The sequence below is a fragment of the Gracilinanus agilis genome, chromosome 4 (genome assembly GCF_016433145.1).
Source record: "Gracilinanus agilis isolate LMUSP501 chromosome 4, AgileGrace, whole genome shotgun sequence".
In the NCBI taxonomy this organism is placed as follows: Eukaryota; Metazoa; Chordata; class Mammalia; order Didelphimorphia; family Didelphidae; genus Gracilinanus; species Gracilinanus agilis.
Genome location: NC_058133.1, coordinates 250,557,153 through 250,566,415, shown reverse-complemented (window position 1 = coordinate 250,566,415; position 9,263 = coordinate 250,557,153). Strand labels below are relative to the sequence as shown.

General features: G+C 38.3%; 1 non-coding gene across 1 annotated transcript; it reads left to right on the top strand.

Annotated features, from left to right (window-relative positions):
* Window positions 1-7,395: 7,395 nt before the first annotated feature.
* Window positions 7,396-7,502, top strand: LOC123248153. The gene has a single exon (XR_006506242.1). It is a non-coding gene; the product is annotated as a U6 spliceosomal RNA (small nuclear RNA).
* The last annotated feature ends 1,761 nt before the right edge of the window (window positions 7,503-9,263 follow it).

Here is a 9,263-nt window from a genome sequence, read left to right as displayed (position 1 = left end):
ACATGATGGAGACTTCCATCTCCTCTCATGTCTTCCTAGAATCTTCACCAACCTGAAATGGCGTTGGCCACTTCCATCTTCTCTCTTGATACTAGAAGGCCACTCAGACAATTGAAGATCCTAGTTTGGAGAGTCCAGAGAACTCCCACTTGTAGAGTTCCTAAAGAAGGGACTAGCTGAGAATCCAAACTCTTACCTTTCACCATTTCCACCTCTCATGGAGGGCAGCACATTCAATGAGAGAGTCCCATATCAATGGGCTTTGAGACAGGAACTACAGATGTAGATAATGGTAATTTGTGTTTTTTTACAACATCTCTCACACACAAAGTTTCTATTTGAATTTGACAGCACTGTTGTATGGAAAGCCCTCTCAATGGGATAGGAAGCAGACTCCCCACTCAGGTTTTTGAAAAGGGAAGACACCTGAATAAAATCAGGTAAAAAAATGACCAAACAGCATTTCCTGATTGTTGTTGACAGCTCTGCATAAGTTGGATCGCCCACATTATAAGTCTGACAGTGAACTGGCCAAACACTTTAAGTAGTTACAGACTAGTAAACACAGCAACTAAGGTCCATGCAATAATGAAAGTTGAGGTGCAGCTTAATGGAAATAGTGGTCCCAAAATGAAGAAGTCTCTCCCTGAATTTAGGGACTGGCTAGGCCACAGCCAGAAACCCTACATATGGTCTCTGACCCAATGGTTCAAGTTCTAGAATCTCAGTTCTGCTGTACCTCTCTGAGATTAAAGGCATGAGAAATGAGTCAAAGTGAGGAAGAAACTTAGAACTGGGAGTTTAAAAAAAAATACAACCCAGAATTACTTTAGTAATGTACCTGGGAGGAGGTTCCCTCCCCTAAGGGAGCAGGAAGTAATGGAACTATGTGGTTACAGAAGTTCAAACAGAAACCTGAAAGTCAAGACTAATAGAGCCAATGCTGAGACACTCAACTGAGTTCCATTGGCTTAGGAGGGTTAGCTAAGGATTTGTTCCAGAGTTAGCTCAATTTATTAAGGGCTCCAGATGAGGATTGCCTTTTGTCCCTTTTTAAGGCAGCTGAGATGGGCAATTATTTGTAATTCACCCCATAAAGATGAATTCCTTTTCCAATCTGTTCCCCCTTTAGGAGTGAAGTTCCTAAAGATCATCAGTTTGATAGACTGGATTTATGCACTGCTCACCTCACGCGCATACCCCATGACTTACCACATCCGGTGACCATCCAGCTTCAGGAGCAATTAGATCCCACCTTCTGAGCAGAGCCCCACCAGAATGACTTCAGGCTTTAGCCATGGGTATGAGCTAATGAGATTTGAGCAAAAGGTCTAAATAGCTCTGACTTGGGCAAATAAGCACCCCAGAAATGAGGAAGGGAGAGGACAATGCCACCCTCTCCTGGGGAAACATGAACTTGATTTAGTCAGCCTTTAGGGGTGCTAGTAAAACTATAAAGGGCAGTTCAGAACCAGAGTTAATGAGAGCTCTACAGCCCCACCCAAGCCTAAATCTCTAAAGCCCCTGCCTTATTTAGACCATTCAGAGTTGGCTATAGAGGACAGGGCTTGGAGCAAGTGTTATACTGAACTCTATGGAATGGGATTTTATACCTGATTAGTACTAAATGGAAACCCTTGCCCATTTACTCATATAGTTAACAATGAACAATAATCAGGTTTCCAGAGGGAGTGAAAGATATTTTTTCTCTGGTGATGGATAAATCTAGCCCCAGATACTTACTAGCTGTGTGACCCTAGGCAAGTCACTTAACCCTGTTTACTTCAATTTCCTCATCTGTACAAATGATCTATAGAAGGAAACAGCAAACCACTCCAGGATTTTTGCCAAGAAAACTCAAAATAGGGTCATGAAGAGTTGTTCATGACTGAAACGACTGAACAAAAGCAATGGATATAAAAGAAGTCAGTGTACTTTGTTATACTAGCTCTTCTTACAATCCTGTGTTGCCTGTGAGGAAAGCATACGGCACCTAGAAGCTTATGGTGGACCACAAGGAACTGAACCACTGTCATTTTCAACTGTTTCCAGCGGCTGTTCTTGTCAGTGTAGTAGACCAGGTATCCCAGAGCCAGCAGTATGGAATCATTGACCTCACCAACGCCTTTTTCACTATTCCTATTGCTGAAACTATTTAGGAACAGTTTTCATCTGGGAAGGAGTCCAATAATTTTTCCTCATACTGACACTTTATGGTAAGCCCGAGACTTTCCTGAGGTCACTGAGGAATGTTTTATATTAGTACATTGATAATGTAATGATTGGTCCATATGTGGCCGTGGTGGTAAAGGCTACAGATAAGTGGGTAACCTAGCCAAGAGACAAAGGGGTGGGAAATTAATACTAAGAAAATCCAGGATCCAGCTTATTTAGTCAAATTTTGAGGAATGAGGTGGAAAAACAAAATTTTAAGATCCAATTGATTCCTGACAATACTGTCAAACTCAAATAAAAATGGGAGGTACTAAACCATACATAAGGATCCTTTATGAGTTCTACTATTATCTTTTTTTTTTGTTGTATTTTTATTTGTTTTATGAAATATTTCCCCATCACATTTTAATTCAGTTCAGTGCAGCTGTTGTCAGTTGCATGTGGCCTGCTAGTGGTATTTTGGCACCCCTGCTTTAGAACACCTTAAAAAGAAAAGTACAATAAGAGCAATATCTTGATCCTTGTTCAAGACTTTAAAACTGTTAAAATCATCCTAAGAACTTGATTGCCTCTAGAGACTAATGGTTCAAGCTATTATCACTTCTTGGTCTCCTAGGTACAAAACAGCCATAGTTTCAGGTACTCACTTTGATGGTTGGTGGAAAACAATGGATAAATCAGATAAGAGAGTTTTGCTCAGTTGAATCAACTTGAAGGTTTTCGTTGAAGATTCTTATTGAATATACTTTTCTAACTATGGCTAAATAAATCTCTTGTTAACTATTGAACCTTGGAACATAACATTTTTTTAATCCTTAAATTGTGTCTTAGAATTGATAATAAATATTGGTTCCAAAGTAGAAGAGCAGTAATGGCAAGGCAATTGGGGTTAAGCAACTTGCCCAAGGTCAATAGGAAATGTCTGATTCCAGATTTGAACCCAGGACATCCCGTCTCCAGCCTGGATTTTTATCCACCTAGTGAGCCCATTGTTTTTATATCAAATTATCAGGGTACTGATCTGAGTCAGGTCCAACCCACAACATGAAGTCAAGAAATATAGCTAGGTGTATGTCTGAAAAAGGATAGTATCAGGATAACAGCTTCTAGGGATGACAGCAACTAGTGTATTTTTTTTAAAGGAGAGAGTCTTGGGAATGTTTGAAGGTAATAGGAAAGGAACCAGCAGATAAGGAAAATGTTGATAATTGAGGTTGTGAAAAGCTAGAGAAGACAAGATTGGAGAGGATGTAGAGAGACTGGCCTTGGTAAGTAAGAGAGCCATCTTTTTCTCAGAGACTAAGCAAAAGGAAACTAGAAATATATTAAATGTAAGTTTTGCTTCATATTTTATCCAAAAAATTGAGGACTTTCACAGAGATGTCTCCTCATCTTATATTGCACAGATGCCTTCTGCTACTGACTCCTCCCACACACCCCATTTCACATAATAAGGTGTCCCTTCTCCTTGCCAATGAAAACCCTTCTACATAAATAAGGGATCCCTTTCAACCCCATCTTTTTCATTAAATTGTCTCTTCTATCATTCCTATTCTTTCTATTATATTAATCTTCAGTCTCATCTTGGCTGTTTCCCTACTGTCTATCTACAAACATATTTATGTATCTCTCATCTTCTAAAAACCTTCAATTGACCCACAAATCCTCCCTTTTGTGCCTAAACTCCTTGACAAAGCAGTCTTCAATAATTCCTCTACTTCCTTTCCTCTCATTCTCTTTTTAATTCTCTTCAGTCTGGCTTCCAATCTATCAACTATTCTCTCAAAAATTACAAATGAAATTGCTGCATCTAATGGTCTTTTCTCCATCCTCATCCTTTCTGACTTCTTTGAAGCCTTTGACACTGTCAATCACCCTTTTCTTAATACTCCTTTCTCACTAAGTTCCCATATAGTACTCTCTCTTCTTCCTATCTATTGGACCACTCCTTCTCAGTCACCTTTGTGGATCTTTATCTGGCTCAGGCCCACTAAACATGGGTTTCCCACAGGTCTCTTTCCTGAGTTTCCTTCTCTTCTCTTTCTATACTATTTCACTTGGTGATTGCATCACCTCCTATCTATTCAATTATTACCTCTATGATGATAATTCTCAAATCTACTTATCAATCCCTAACCTTTCTGCTGATCTTTAGATTCCCATCTTCAATTGCCTATTGAGCATCTTGACTGGGTGTCATACAGACATCTTAAACTAAACAAAAACTAACTCATAATCTTTCTTCTCAAAACCTCTTTCCCTAACTGCCCTATTATTTGTTAAAGACATCCCTATTTTCACCATCACCTAGGTCCTAACTTAGTTGTCATCCTTGATTCCTCATTGTCTCTCAACTCCTGCCCTCCCATGTCCAATCCATTGCCAAAGCCCATCAATTTTAACTTTACAACATCTCTTGAATATGCCCCCTTCTCTCCTCTGACACTACCACCATCCCGAAGAAGGCCTTCTTCACCTCACACTAGGAATATACCTGCCACAAGTCTCTCCCTATTCTAATCTGTCCTCCACTCTACAATGAAAATGATTGCTAATTGTGTATTCTCCTCTATCCTGTCTTCTTTTATTTTTTCTTCTCTTTACTACAATATGGTGTTTGCATACTTGAAACACAAAGATTAATATAGAATTGAAATGAGAAGCTGGAAAAAAACTAGTATGCCTAATGGACATTGATGCAGATATTTAAAAAAATAATAGTAAATAAGCCAAGCCAACATATGAGAAAGGTTATACACTATGACAACTAGTGTATATATAGTGAAAATATAGTTTATATAGTGAAAATAGAAATGCAGGAGTGCATGGGGTGTTCAGGGACAACTAGTACCTCTGGAGTGATGGTTTACTCTTTTTCAGGGCTTCTCATCCACCTTTGGTGTCCATCTTTCCCTCAATTTTCACCTCTGGCTCCAAAAAGCTGTAGCATGCCCAGTGGCTATAGCCTGGTAAAATAATCTTGGCATATGGGCTAATTCAAGCTTCAAACACATTACTGAGTTAAGGGACTATCTACCTCAGGCATGTGAAGACTTCCTCCTGTAGAACAGGCAGTTGAGAACAATTTATCTCAACAGCCATAAAGGTGGCTGAAGCAGGCGCTATGGAACACTCAGTGTGCTTGGTCAAACATCAGAGATGCCAAGGTCATCCACTGCATTCTGGGCTATCCCTTCATCCTGATTTTTGTCTTGTCACTGGACTTCCATGACTCTGGAAGAGAGAGAGAGGCTGACAACATTTTTGTAACTCCTTCCTCACTTAAATCCTACTCATAAGCAAGTGAAGTCATTCCCCTGTGATGTCATTGGTCCTCTTCAAAATGAAGGGAGAACAATGATAATATATTTACATACTGAAGAAACAACATATTTGGAATGCAGATACTTCAAAATAAAGAAGATTATAAATATAATAAAACTATGTTAGTAATACTAAAAATTCATATCACTATGTTGACAGATGATAAAAAGACTGTTGACAAAATCTAACATTTATTTCTATTAAAAACTCAGAAATCACTCACCCAACAAAGTAGTCCAGGATTCAGAATCTAAGTTGAAGCTGAGATTCATGCTGTAGCCTCCAGTGAAGTTCCCTTGAAGACTATCTCCAGGAAACACTCTCTATAAGACTCAACTTCACAAGACTGCCCCAGCCCAAGGATTTCATGTGTAAGAGGGAGATTTTTAGGTATTTTATAAATATATATTTAAAGTGTGGCCACCAGGAATCAACAATTCAGATTGATTCCATAATTAAAATAGACCCAAGTCAGCATCCAGTTTAAGGAAGTTTATTTACAATTAGGAAGGTAAATGTAAGTAATTAGAGAGAGGGAGAGGCTGGTCCAGGCCTGGGGAGGCCTGGACAGAGAGAGAAGGTTAAAAGGCTAATTAAACTAGGTTACAAGCCACAAGACTTTCGAAATCAGAGAAGCTATAAGCCTACTTAAGGCAGAGTTTGGAAATGCCAAGGTAGGCCAAGGAAGTCAGCCTAACTTACCCACATGACAATTCAGAGTAGAAGCATTCTGAGGTCTCAGCCCAGCACCTTCAGCACCAAGTCCAAAGCCGGAACTCCGGAACTCCGGAACTCCGGAACTCCGGAACTCCGGAACTCCGGAACTCCTCAACTCCGGAACTCCTCCGGAACTCCTCAACTAACTGAATTAATTTTACCAGGTTTTAACCCACGTATTTAAAGAGATAGCATCTCTCATCATTTCCTGTGGGTCCACCTCTAATTCAAGTGGACCAATGGCAGCCTCTACATTGATTTGGACTGCCCAAAAGGTAGTCCCTTGTTCTTGATTTACTTGGTTAACTTATCTCCACTCCCCTTTTTTTTTTTTTTTTTTTTTTTTTTTTTTTTTTTTAAAACCCTTACCTTCCGTCTTGAAGTCTTGAAGTCAATACCATGTATTGGCTCCAAGACAGAAGAGTGGTAAGGGTAGGCAATGGGGTTCAAGTGACTTGCCCAGGGTCACACAGCTGGGAAGTGTCTGAGGCCGGATTTGAACCTAGGACCTCCCGTCTCTAGGCCTGACTCTCAATCCACTGAGCTACCCAGCTGCCCCCTCCACTCCCCTTTTTGAGGGAGGTGGGGATGATATAATCTAGATGCCTAGGGTAAGTAGATTTTTGACTATGAATGGGCTAGAGTTAATTTCATTTACACACATGGCTTTTATGGTGGTTTCTGGTTCCTGCCCCTCTTCACAGGGGCCAATCACAGTTTCCAAATTGCCCAGCCATGCCAGGCAGTGTCTATGGGGTTGACTTGTCACCTCTAAGTGTTAACTCTCCTCCTAGGATTAACACATTTCTGAGTTCACCCAGTTTAGCACAATGGGTTGCAGATTTCCCCCTACTTAAGGTTAAGTAGGGGTGTCTTCCTTTTGGAGGTGTAAACTCCTGTAGTAAGAATTTTCTTTACTTTATGGTTAAGTATGGGTGTGTTGCTTTTGTTGATTAATTCAAAAATAGACAAAGGAGAGTTAAACCTGTCCTCACAGTCTAGTGAGGTATTGAGTAGGGGTACTTAAGTTATTGTTAACCAAATTTTTTAACTCCAACTAGGCAAAGAGAATAAAGGGTTCTCTTTTCCCCAGTGTAAACTTAGAAGAGACAAAGAGAACCAAGAATTTCCTTTCACAGGACCAAACTTGTTCTTTATGATTTCAAAATTCTCAGGTTGGTGCTTGCTTTGGCAATATATATACTAAAACTAGAATGAAACAAAGAAGATTAAAATGGCTTCTACACAAAGTTGACATCCAAATTTGTGAAGCATTCCATATTTTTTATAAGAAACACATTTGAGGTAGATAGACTCACAAAGAGTAAAAGTAAGGAGATGGAATAGAACCTATTGGGTTTCAACTGAGATAGGAGTAGCAATGATGATCTCAGACAAAGCTAAAGCCAAAATAGATCTGATCAAGATAGATAAACAAGGTAATTATATATTTATAAAAGGTAGGATAGATAATGTAGTAATATCGATATTTCACAAATAAGCACCAAAAGATATAGCCTGCAAATCTTTAAAAGAAATAACTAAATGAGCTTAAGGAAGAAATAGATAGTAAAACTATATTAGTGTAGGACTTCAACCTTCCCCTCTCAGAAATAGATAAATAAAACCAAAAAACAAATTTTAGAAAAGTTAGCTTTAATAGATCTATGGAGAAATTTGAATTGGGATAAAAAGGAATATATCTTTTTTTTCAGCAGTTACATTATACATACACAAAAATTGACCATGCAGTAGGACAGTGATGGGCAAACTTCTTAAAGAGAGGGCCAAAGGAAAGGAAATGCTCATCTATCAGTCTGTTTCTAAGGTAACTCTTTTGAAATTTCATTGTATTGTCCTACTCACTGTATTCGTCAGATTAGGAATAACACCGCTAGACAGAAGATTTCAGGGGGCTGCATCTGGCCCTCAGGCATAGTTTGACCATCACTGCACTAGGACATAACAATCAAATGCAGAAAAGCAAAAATAATATATGCATCCTTTTCAGATCATAATGCAATAAAAGTTATAATCAATAAGAGTTCATGGAAAGACAAATTAAAAATTAAATGGAAATTAAATAATCTAATTCTTCAAAATCGGTGGGTCAAAGAACAAATTATTTTTAAAAATTTATTTAATTAAAAAGAATGACAACAAGGAGACAACATATCAAAATTTATGGAATACAGCCAAAGCAGTACTTAGGGGAAATGTTATATCCCTGAATGTGTATATTAATAAAACAGAGGAAAAAGTAGATCAATAAACTGAGCATGCAACTAAAAAAACTAGGAAAAGAACAAATTAAAAATCCCCAATTAAAGACTAACTTGGAAAGAGAACTATTGAACTAATAAATAAGACTAAGAGTTGGTTTTATGAAAAAATAAATAAAATAGAGCACTAGTTAATTTGATTTTTAAAAAAGGAAAGAAGAAAATCAAATTACCAGTGCCAAAAATGAAAAGGGTGAATTCACTTCCAAAGAAGAGGAATATTATTAGGAGCTATTTTACCAATTATGTGACAATAAATCAGATAATCTAGGAGAAATGGATGAATATTTACAGAAATACAAATTGCCCAGATTTATAGAAGAAATATTTACATAACCTCTCTCAGAAAAAGAAATTGAACAAGATATCAGTGAACTCCCTAAGAAAAAATCCTCAGGGCCAAATGGATTCACAAGTGAATGCTATCAAACATTTAAAGAACAATTAATCCCAATACCATATAAACTATTTGGCAAAATAAGTAAAGGAGTCCTACCAATTTCTTTTTATGACACAAATATGATGCTACTACCTAAGTCAATAAGACCAAAAACAGAGAAAGAAAATTACAGAACAATTTCTTTAATTATTTTCAATGCAAAAATCTTAAATAAAGGGGGCAGCTGGGTAGCTTAGTGGAGTGAGAGCCAGGCCTAGAGACAGGAGGTCCTAGGTTCAAACCCGGCCTCAGCCACTTCCCAGCTGTGTGACCCTGGGCAAGTCACTTGACCCCCATTGCCCACCCTTACCAATCTTCCACCTATG